Raw genomic sequence first — 12117 nt, forward strand, 5'->3', positions numbered from 1 at the left:
GACCTGCACCGAAAGCTCTTTTAAAATTCACCCCCCCCCCCAAAAAAAAAAAACCAAACAGACAAAAAGGTGGAGGTGAGGAAAGATTTGTGTTCAGACATTTTCTACTTTTTAAATCATCTTTGTCCAAAACTTCTATTGGAACTTCACTATTTGAATGACTTGTGAAAGAGAATGATGATTCTCTAGTGTCTCCAAAACAAACCAAATGAAAACAAAAAACAGTTGAAGCACATAATACATTCGTTTACCTAGCCATCGCTATAGCTGATATCTTGACGCTATGTCAAGGCTTCAGTCTTCTCTCTTTTCATCTCAACAATGACAGTGTGAAATAGATGCCATGGTTTTCTTGGTGCTACAGAAGAGGAAACTGAGTCAAGGGAAAGGTTCCCCCAACTCTGGCTTGATTCCAAAATCCACATTCTTAACACTGAATTCTACTGGCCTTGCCCAGATTCTTTGTTGTGTATCCGTGGCATTCCTCCAAGAGGACACACTCGTGACATGACAGAGATGAACTTAGGGCTCTGAAGTGCTTCTTAGCAAACTGGAGATGCTTTGCAAAGCTTCGTGCCAAGGAGCCCACTCTTGGGGGTTCATTTCCTGGGCTTCTAGTTCCAGGACAAAACGAGGGATTTCACTCAGACAATCAGCTCAGAGTGGAAACAACATGGCCAAAGTTGCGAGTCTCAGAGATGATAAAAAGCATAATTTAATAGAAGCTGCAGTTTCACTTTCACTTGAGGCGGAGGTATCTTCCAGGACAGGAAAAAACACTGATGCAGAGTCTGGAGACGTTGGAGCAGGTCTCTTCGGCCCAGCTGTCTGGCTTAGGTCAAGCTCTTGACTTCTCCGAGGCTCGATTTCTTCATGTATAAAGTAAAGGATGGGCCAGATGGGCCCTAGCCTGCCTCGGGTCTAACGGTGTGAGGCTACAGAAGGAGGGCACCCTCTCCTTGTCTTCCAGTTCTTTCTTTCTCCCTCATGCCTCATGTTAGGAATCAGCTTCCCAAAGGACCCTTTTGAGAGTGAAGCTATGGACAGATTTGTCCTTTAGTTAGAGTGGAGCATCATGCCCAGTTAGGTTCAAACAAAGTGCTTAAAAATAAACAAAACAGAGGCCACAAGTGGCATGGTGGTTAAGGGTACTGGACTCCCAAATGGCCGACCATGGTTCAAATTCCAGACCTAGTGGCTTGCTTTCTCACTTTCTCTCTCTACCTCTCTCACTCTGTCCCTCTCTGGTCAAATTAAAATTAATTTAATTAATTAATTAATTAATTAAAACCAAACCAAAGAGCAGAAACCAAGGGCAGAACCCACTGAATGGTCAACATGATTTTTTTGGGCTGTGGAGTCAAACCAGCAGTGGGACAACCTTTTCCTTGACTCAGTTTCCTCTTCCACCACTGTTTTTCTGAAATATCTATAGCTCTGAATCCTATTTGGACTTTCTCCCTTTTGATAAAGGCAGTGGTCTAGAGAAACCTTTCTCTACTTTGAGAACAACTGAGCAGGAACACCATGCAAAGAAAACAGCTCAGCTGTGAACTGGGCTGGCCAGTCCGATTCTCTGCTCTGGGACATGTACATCTGAGATCAGTAAGTGGGCACAATGGAAGTTTTGAAACCCTGAGAGGGCTATTGTATTGCTTGTATGCTGATCACTGTATTCACCCAGAAGTTTCCTTATGGTTTAGCTGAGATCTGGCCTTCTCAAAAGAATCTGCAGTAATTTTGAATTACTTGTGTGAAAGGAGGGAAAGGAGGAAGTGGAGCCTGTCAAAGATAATCTGTAAGTAATTTACAGTGCTTTTGCAGAACTATTAATATCATTCTTGGAAAGCAGACTTGCCTACCTAGTATAGTAACTGGCATATACAGGGCCCTCAGAAAACGTTCATGGAATGAGAGGATAGGTAGGTGGGCAGACAGATAGTTTAATAGATGGGATCAAAGAGCCCTAGAAGGCTAGCCTGGTGGTACAGCTGGTCGTGTTCTGATCTGCAGTGCCGGAAGCCATTCCTGGGTTCGGGTCCCTGGCTGGTGGACTTGAAACATGCTAGAAAGACACATACCCAGGATTCTGTCAAGTTAAAGGGCTGGGGGAAGTGGATTGAAGCTTGATGAGACCCCGTCAAGGGTGTCTCTTTTCTCTCATACTCTCATGTGCATAATCATACTCTGTGTTATAAATAAAAAATAAGCTTTAAGGAAAAAAAAAATACCCTAGGATGCTACACCCTGTGCCAACAACAGGTAGCTAGCTGGAGGCACAACTGGAACTAAAACCCAGGCCTGCCAATTCCAAACACAATGCCCACTCCACAGTCTTTTCTGTTTCATTTTTATTTTCATGTACAATTTAGTTCCTCAAACTCATGCACACATAAAGCAAGGGCCTTCTAGATCATTTCTCATGTTCAGGTGTGCGGTTTTGTCCTACAGTTTAAGGAGGTTCTCCAGCACTAGGCAGGTGTGATGGCTGCAAGTCACAGACAGATGGTTCTTCTTCCATGGGCAAACGTGAAGGTGTCACAGAGTAGACTGCATAAAAAAAGGAGAGGGACTACCAGGTGGCATGGTGATTAAGACGTTGGACTCCCACATGGCTGACCATGGTTTGAACCCTGGACCCAGTGGCTTGCAAGTCATGCCAGGCATGTGTGTGCCCGAACCGCTGAGAGGAGAATGAAGAAGAGCTTGCGGCATGGCCATCCCCCCTGGGAAGATGATTTCTCATTTTCCCTCTCTTTATCTCTGTCCAGGGAGCTCATGTGCCTTATGGCAAAAACCTAAAATAAATAAGTAAATAAATAGGAAGGAAGGAAGGAAGGAAGGAAGGAAGGAAGGAAGGAAGGAAGGAAGGAGGGAAGGAGAGCTCTCCCTACCCCATCAAGTTGTCTAGTAGTTGACTTCTCCTGGATTAGCAGAGTATTAAGGAGAAGTCAAACTGCTAACCCTTTTTGAGGCAACTTTTTTTTTTCTTTTCTCTTTTTAATTGCAGGAGGGTGTGTGAAAGTACCCCATGATGGAGTGTGGTCGTGTTGCAGGCCCTTCTCCATTTCTTTATCCTATTGGGATTTAGGGCACACACTCACACATTCCTGGTGTGTTTTATAAGCCACCAGGGCTGTGGTTGGCTACATGGGAGCCATCTTCCTGAACCACAGGGCCATGGGCCTGGCCCTCTGTGCACCTTCTTAGAAGTGCTCTTCAAAGGCAATGCAGAATGCCCGGGAGCCACTAGCTTTTCCTTGGAGTTTTCATCAGCGGAAAGCTCAAGGTTGATGTAGCCCAGTTTGCTCAACTTACTGTCCTTGGCATGCCACTCTTCCAGTTTCTCTTACAGTGGTGTCCGGAGGTCTAGTATTTCCTGTACACCGTTTGAGAAACACATTCTAAATGTTTGGAGGCACTTGAGTGGTTTCTACGCTCTTTTTTCAAGACAACATATGCCATGTAAATGCACGAGACCTGAAGATGCTCAAGAATAAAGTTATTTCTTGGGGCCAGCAGTTGGCATAATGGCTATGTAGCTGGACTCTCATGTAGTCGACCACGGTTTGTGTCCCAGACCCGGTGGCTTGAACTCACACCGGGCACGTGTTCGTGAGTGCCCAAGATCCTAAAGGAGAATGGAGGAGAAGGGATTGCGGCGTGGCCATCCCCTGGGGATGGCCATGCCAACTGCTGGTCCTGATGGTCCCTTCTCCTTCATTCTCCTCACAGTATTTTGGGTATGCGTGCACATACACCTGGGATGATTTTTAAGCTGTCAGGTCCAGGTCTTGAACCACAATTGCCCTTGTGAGAGTCCAGCTTAGCCACTATGCCACCTGCTGGACCCAGAATGGTTTTTTAATTTCATCATACCATAGTGAAGAAAAAGTAATTCTCTTCACCCATTGCAAAGTTTTTGACTGACATCCCATAGCAAAAAACAGATTAGCAGAAGAAAAAGTATAACACATATATTTAATTAAAGCTTAGCATGACATGGGGGACTTTAGAAATGAAGATGCTGAAGACCTAGGAAAATGTTTATGTTTTCTGCTTAGGTTTGGTCAAGAGTGGACAGGTATATGGAAGCACAGTTGGACAAAGCGAGGGTCAGACCTAACGGTAACAAACTGGGAAGAACTTAGCAGGGCTATTTCCTCGGACTCTTCTTGGTCTCTCCATATCTTCATTTCTTTCCTTCAGATATGGGACAGGACCTCGGTCACATGAGTGTCTTCTCACCTACTTTTAGGGAAGGTAGGTCAGAGAATTCCTTAATGGCCGGTGTTCACACAGAAATGTCTGACAGTGGTTTGAGTCCCAGACGTGGTGGCTTGCTTTCTCATTCTCTCTCACACACATACCCTGTAGCAAATTTTTAAAAAAGAAAGTGAACTTATAAAATTAAATGTTTTAGAAAAAAGAAGGTGACCTTTCTGTTCCCTCAATTTTCTCGGTGCCATATTTTGGGGTAGCGTATTCTAAGTCCTGTTATCACATCTACATTTAGTAGCCAGTGTTTTGTTTTGATTTTTAATTTCTTTTTTTGGAGAGGTTTTCGCTATAGGGCGCGTGTGCTCGCCAGACAGAGAGAGACAGAGAGACAGAAAGCGAGAAATCACCCCTCAGGGGGGATGGTCACGCCACAATCCCTTCTCCTCCATTCTCCTCTCGGGATCTTGGGCAGTGGCTTGCTTTCTCATTCTCTCTCACACACATACCCTGTAGCAAATTTTTAAAAAAGAAAGTGAACTTATAAAATTAAATGTTTTAGAAAAAAGAAGGTGACCTTTCTGTTCCCTCAATTTTCTCGGTGCCATATTTTGGGGTAGCGTATTCTAAGTCCTGTTATCACATCTACATTTAGTAGCCAGTGTTTTGTTTTGATTTTTAATTTCTTTTTTTGGAGAGGTTTTCGCTATAGGGCGCGTGTGCTCGCCAGACAGAGAGAGACAGAGAGACAGAAAGCGAGAAATCACCCCTCAGGGGGGATGGTCACGCCACAATCCCTTCTCCTCCATTCTCCTCTCGGGATCTTGGGCACGCATGCACACGTGCCTGGCGTGAGTTTTAAGCCACCGAGTCTGGGACGCGAACCGCAGTCGACTACGTGGGAATCAAGCGACATAGCCATTACGCTAACTGCTGGTCCCGCCAGTGTTTTTTCATTAAAGAGATCTTCTTTGGGGCTAGCAGGTGACGTGGTTTAGACGCTGGATTCTCACATGTCTGACAGTGGTTTGAGTCCCAGACGTGGTGGCTTGCTTTCTCATTCTCTCTCACACACATACCCTGTAGCAAATTTTTAAAAAAGAAAGTGAACTTATAAAATTAAATGTTTTAGAAAAAAGAAGGTGGCCTTATTGACCAGCTACTCTGGCATAGTGGTAATGCAAGTGTCCTGCACGGCTGGAAGCCATTTGGCCAGCTACAGGTTTGGATATCCCCGTCATCCTAAAAGTGCACTGTGCGTGTATGTGGGTTCTGGATATCCTGAGAGGCTGGAGGGCTGGGGAGAGCAGGTCGTGATGTAAGGAGACCTCGTAGAGTGTACATCTGTCTGTCTCTCTCTCTCATACCTAAACAGGTGATCTCTATCATAAAAAAAGAAGAAAGCCTTACCTCATCAATAAGACCTAATGAATTCTCACGTGGCTGACCACAGTTCGAGTCCTGAATCTGGCAGCTTCAAAGTCACCCTGGGCATGGGTGCATGCATGCCCAAAATCCTGAGAGGAGAGGAGATTGCAAGGAGAACAGAGGAGAAGGGACTGTGGTGTGGTCATCCCCTATGAGGGATGATTTCTTACTTTCCCTCTCTCTGGCAAGCACACCTGCCCTGTTGCAAAAACCTAAAAAAATTAAAAAATAAAAAATAAAAAAGAGTTTAGTGGTTACTTTAAAAATAGAGTGTAACTGGGGACCAGCACTTAGCATAATGGGTATGTCACTGGACTCCCACATAGTCAACCACGGTTTGCGTCCCAAACCCAGTGACTTAAAACTCATGCCGGGAGTGTGTGCGTGCGTGCCCAAGATCCCGAGAGGAGAATGGAGAAGGGATTGCGGCGTGGCCATCCCCCCTGGGGGGTGATTTCTCTGTCTCTCTGTCTCTGTCTGACTGGTGAATGCACGCGCCCTATAGCAAAAACCTCTAAAAAAAAAAAAAAAAAGAATAGAGTGTAACTGGAAAAATATAAGAATTCTTTCCTTTTGTTTATTAATTTCCAGAGTAAGGAGTTGGCATAATGGCTTACTCCAGTGATATAAATGAGGATTTGTTTGCTTGCTTGCTTTCTCTTTTGAATATTTTTATAGATACAGGGATTTTTTAGACATTCAGTCCATTATAATAAATTATCAATTTTGATGCTCAAATTGCCCCAACTTTGTGGGCAGTCCTTTGAGTTGGGTTACTATTGGAAGAAGTAAAATGATGGAAAGATATCCTCAGCAGAAAACACATCTAAAAACTTGTCTGTGTCTGGCATTCCGTCAGATGCTGGGCGAAGAGAGTCACATTTGCAGACTCAAGTTCTTCCTTGAATACTTAGAGATAAGTCCTGAAAGACATAGAGAATAAACTAGAACAAACTGCTGAGTGAGCAGGTTTGCCTTCAGATGGGCCCTCCGCAGGGCAGATGGGCAAATTGAGTCAGCGTGGCCTCCCAAGGATGTAGCCAGGTAGCTAGTTCAGCAGATGGTAGCCAGTGACTCAAATCTGCAAAGGTAAATCAGAACTGAGATGCTGGTGGGTTTCAGTTTTCCTGTGTCTGTTCTGTTTCAGCTGTTCCCCTAACTGCAGTTACAAATGCCAAATCAAAATGATCTCAGCATTTGAGGCACAGTAGTTGAGGGGCAGGGGATGGAGGTGAAGGGGATGATGAAAAACAGGTAGTGGGGAAAGGACACTGAGTTCTCCCCTCAGGGCTGAATGGCTGTTGGCTGAGGCCAGGCAGCTAGCGATCCTCATGGACACAACACCAGCTCCTCCTGCAGAGAGAGCCTGCAGCCCGCCCTGCAGAGGCCGTGGTGAGGGCCGACGGCAGTATCACACATGGAGACATGTTAGGCTAGTCCAAAGACTTCCTCTTGGAAAATAATTGCCCTGTCGAATAGAATGTGTCTCAATTCTGGAATTTTCTGATGTTTTTCTTTGTGATATCGCTTATCTTTTTCTGCTAGCCTTTCTATGTTCCGAAATCTGCCAATAGAGTGTAACTGGAAAAATATAAGAATTCTTTCCTTTTGTTTATTAATTTCCAGAGTAAGGAGTTGGCATAATGGCTTACTCCAGTGATATAAATGAGGATTTGTTTGCTTGCTTGCTTTCTCTTTTGAATATTTTTATAGATACAGGGATTTTTTAGACATTCAGTCCATTATAATAAATTATCAATTTTGATGCTCAAATTGCCCCAACTTTGTGGGCAGTCCTTTGAGTTGGGTTACTATTGGAAGAAGTAAAATGATGGAAAGATATCCTCAGCAGAAAACACATCTAAAAACTTGTCTGTGTCTGGCATTCCGTCAGATGCTGGGCGAAGAGAGTCACATTTGCAGACTCAAGTTCTTCCTTGAATACTTAGAGATAAGTCCTGAAAGACATAGAGAATAAACTAGAACAAACTGCTGAGTGAGCAGGTTTGCCTTCAGATGGGCCCTCCGCAGGGCAGATGGGCAAATTGAGTCAGCGTGGCCTCCCAAGGATGTAGCCAGGTAGCTAGTTCAGCAGATGGTAGCCAGTGACTCAAATCTGCAAAGGTAAATCAGAACTGAGATGCTGGTGGGTTTCAGTTTTCCTGTGTCTGTTCTGTTTCAGCTGTTCCCCTAACTGCAGTTACAAATGCCAAATCAAAATGATCTCAGCATTTGAGGCACAGTAGTTGAGGGGCAGGGGATGGAGGTGAAGGGGATGATGAAAAACAGGTAGTGGGGAAAGGACACTGAGTTCTCCCCTCAGGGCTGAATGGCTGTTGGCTGAGGCCAGGCAGCTAGCGATCCTCATGGACACAACACCAGCTCCTCCTGCAGAGAGAGCCTGCAGCCCGCCCTGCAGAGGCCGTGGTGAGGGCCGACGGCAGTATCACACATGGAGACATGTTAGGCTAGTCCAAAGACTTCCTCTTGGAAAATAATTGCCCTGTCGAATAGAATGTGTCTCAATTCTGGAATTTTCTGATGTTTTTCTTTGTGATATCGCTTATCTTTTTCTGCTAGCCTTTCTATGTTCCGAAATCTGCCAGTAGGAGCAAAAGCTTGGTCAAATTCTGGTGAAAAATTTTTGACAGGAGTAACTCAAGGGACTGGCAGGTGGTGTGGTGGTGAAGGCACTGGATTTCCAATTGGCTGACCAAAGTTCTAATCCTAGACCAGTTCGCTTGCTCTCTCACTTTCCTTTTCTTTCTCTCTCTCTCTCTCTGTTAAAATTTTTCAAAATAATAATAACAAATAATGTTAAATAAATCATTCTTTCATACAAGAATTACTTGGAAGCATAATTCCCTTTGACTTAATATAACAGTAGGTACTATTTATTAGTATGCACCTTATGTAACCATTCCAGCTACTTCTTTGAAGTAGGCACTGGTGGTGTTCCCATTTTATACAAAAGGCAGAGAAAGTCAGGCATGGAAAGATGATGTAATTTGCTTAATCAAGATGATACAACTAATAAAGGACGAGCACAGGATTTGACCTTGAGTTACCAGGCTCCAAGTTCATGATTCTTAACTATTCTGCTAAGAACGGATACTTCTAGAAAACTCTGTGAGACAAGTACATATCTCCATCCTTTGATTTCTATAGCGTACCTGTGAATTTTTCATTTGGATTTCTAGAAAGCAGAGGAACATTGGAGGTGATGTTTTAGACAACTAAAATAAAATGTTCCACCCAAGGTAGAGGTTCCCCATAACTTTTTTTAATGCTGTAGTCACCTCCTTTAGTGGATACTGAAGGGCTTGGACTACAAGCCTAGAAAAGCAAAGCTGCTTTGTCACTTGCTGTGACTCAAAAAACCCAAATACACACTTCGATGGCTTAGTCTCTCATCATAGAGAAGAGCCTTTCACATTGGGCAGTACTACCTAGTGGTTACACACACACACACACACACACACGTGCAGGCTCCCACAGAATGCATGGAGTCGAGGGTGCTCTGCAGCTTCACTCGCACTGTTGTGTTAGGATAAGTTGTCTAGGTAGTGTGGAGTGTGTGAACTTGGGAGCAAGGCTGCCAGTATTTGCAAGTGACACACACAAAGCTCGTGCATGGTAATCGCTCAGTAAGGGTCAGCTATTATTGGGATGAATGGCTTTCTGAGCTCAAAAGTGGGTTACAACTAGAATCTCTGGGCTCTTCCCAGAAGGTTAGTAAGACCAGGAAACACTAGGCTGTCATTGAGGGTTCTATTACTGCCTGCTGGGTGGAACTTTGGATAAAGGATTCAGGGTCTTCATAACAATGACTTGGAATTCCCCTCGCTCAGCCCCTGCACACGTGTTACACCTGTGTCTTGGGACCAGCCGGTGTTAATCCTTGCCCCCGCCCCACAGCAAGTGTCTTTGAAGTACCTCTTCCTGTGGACCCTTCCTGCTGTGCAGTTCTGTGTCTTGAAAAGAACTTTGAAGTCCCACTGACTTGAATCCCAGCCTCCCCACAGAGGCGCTGTGTGACTCTGGGCAAATTACACAGCTTTTCTGAGCTTCATCTCTCCATCTATAAAAGAGAGACAATGCCTATCTCATGAGTCATTGTGCCCACTTAGAACTAATAGTATATAAAACACAGTGCCTGGACCACCACTGGCTCCCTCCAGAAAGCTTCTGGGAAGTACCTGACAACAGGAAGTCCTCATTAGTGCTGTTTTTACCAGGCAGAATTGGGATCTTAAAACTGAATTTTGTTTGTTTTTTGCCATAGGATGCGGGCAATCAGAGTAAAACTGAGAGAGACAGAGAGAGTGGAAGTGAGAAATCTCCCTTTCCCGTGCCTCCACTGGGGATGGCCACACCACAATCCCTTCTCCTCCATTCTCCTCTGGGAATTTTGTGTAGGCATGCACATGTGCCTGGTGTGATTTTTCAGGATACCAGGTCTGGAACCCACACTGTGGCATTGGCCATGTGGGATCCAGAGCCTTAACCACCATCCAACTTGCTGGCCTAAAACTAGTTTAAAAAAAAAAAGAAAGAAAGAAAGAAAGAAAAGAAAAGAATTGTTCATTTAACTTTATTATTATTTTAAAATGTGGCCAGAGAGATTCAGCAAGAGAGAAAGAGAGAGAGAGAGAATGTGAGAAAGCAAGCCATCAGGTCAGGGACTTGAACCAAGGTCAGTCGCAAAGGTATCCAATTCGTTAATGACTATGACACCTACTGGCCTCTAAAACTGAAGATTTAAAAATAAATTTAAAATAAATCTACTTGTTTCAATCTGTTAAGCACATGGGAGTCCAGCTACATAGCTATTACGCCAACTGCTGGTCCCCAGACATAATTTATTCTTAAAGAGTAAAATGATTATCAGTTTAATCCTAAGACCTATATGGTTGGGTCTTTTTTCTTTCCTTTTATTTATTTTTTTAATTGCTTGACCTAGCGTTGTCAATTTCATAGAGACCAAAGGTAGAATGAGAGGTGCTAGGGGATAAAGGAAGGGGAACTAGTGAGTTATTTTAGTGGCTATAGAGTCTAAGTTTTGACAGATGAAGAGTTCAGTGGATGGAAAGAGGTGATGGTAGGACAGTGATGCAAATGTACTTTAATGCCGCTGAACTAATGCACTTAAAATGCTGAAGATGGGGTCAGTAGGTGGCATGGTGGTTAAGGTGCTGGACACTCCCATATGGCTGACCACGGTTCAAGTCCTGGAGCTGATGGCTTGCTTTCTCACTTTCCTTCTCTCTTTCTCTCTGCGTCTCTCGCTGGTCAAATTAAAATAAATGAATGAATAAATAAAATAAGTAATTCTTTTTTTAAATGTTGAAGATGGGAGTACGTTTGAGGTGATGTGTGTTTTAATGCAATTTTTTTAATGAAAAGAAAAAGTTTCAAGTATTCAAGACATGAGCGAGTACAATTTGGATTTTTCCAGCCTCTGAATCCTGACAAGGAAGCTAGAATGGTGGGACCCATCTGGCATCGCGTTCTAGATTCTAAAAAAAATGAGAGTGTCTTTTTCAGAGGCAGCGACCCTGTGTGTGGTCCTCAGCCGCCCACTGTGGCCAGCGGTCAGGCATTCCCAGGGTCTGGACACTTTTGTTTCATTTCTAAACCTGCGCCCCCTGAACGGAAGGGACCCATTTGTTGAGGACTCTGTTGAGATCAGGTTGGGGAGCGTTTTCAGGGATATAGTTCCATAAATTGTGTGTAGATACAAAACTAACAGGCACATGAGAGATGCGTATTTTGAAAACAAAACCCCAGTGGGATTCTCTCAGCAGAAAATGAAAAGGTCTCCTTAACATTCAGTTGAACTATGAGAGTCATTTTTGCTGCTGCAAGCACTAACGCAGGTACGCCGGCCACAGCCCCAGACTGCAGGGCCGCAAATTAGCAAGGTTTTACCTTGGCTGCAAATACCAGGCTGGCTGCTTGTCTTTACGCAGAAAGGGATGGTGGTGGGAGGGGGGCCAGCACCTAGCGGCAAAGCACATTATAATTGTTTAAGCAGGCCCCACAAGTCATGCATTTCAATTATTTGTTCAAAGCAGCCTGCAATTAGGAGTTGCAAACAAGGCTTTTGAATGCAAAGTCAGACAATTAAAATGTTTCATGAGTGCATTAGAGAAAGAAGTTCTGAATTAGCACTTTGAATACACAAGACCTCTTTTTCTAATCTCTACTCCCTTTCACTCTGGAAAAAAGGGAGAGCCAGTGAAAGGGGAAAGGGACGTTTTGGGTGGTGGTAGAGGTGATTTGCTGTTTACTTATTTATATCAAATGCCTGACTAATCCAGAGAAGCTGAACCATCCTAAATCAGCCCTCCTACGTGTCAGTGTTTCTTGTTCCTGGCCAGAGAGTCCTTGTCCGAGCATAATGGCCCAGGTGCCAAAACCCCTCTCCTAGGGGGGTCGTAAATCACTTTAAGCATCCTCCTCCTCCTT

The sequence above is a fragment of the Tupaia chinensis genome, unplaced genomic scaffold (assembly GCF_000334495.1).
Source record: "Tupaia chinensis unplaced genomic scaffold, TupChi_1.0 Scaffold000063_1, whole genome shotgun sequence".
NCBI classification, from domain to species: Eukaryota; Metazoa; Chordata; class Mammalia; order Scandentia; family Tupaiidae; genus Tupaia; species Tupaia belangeri.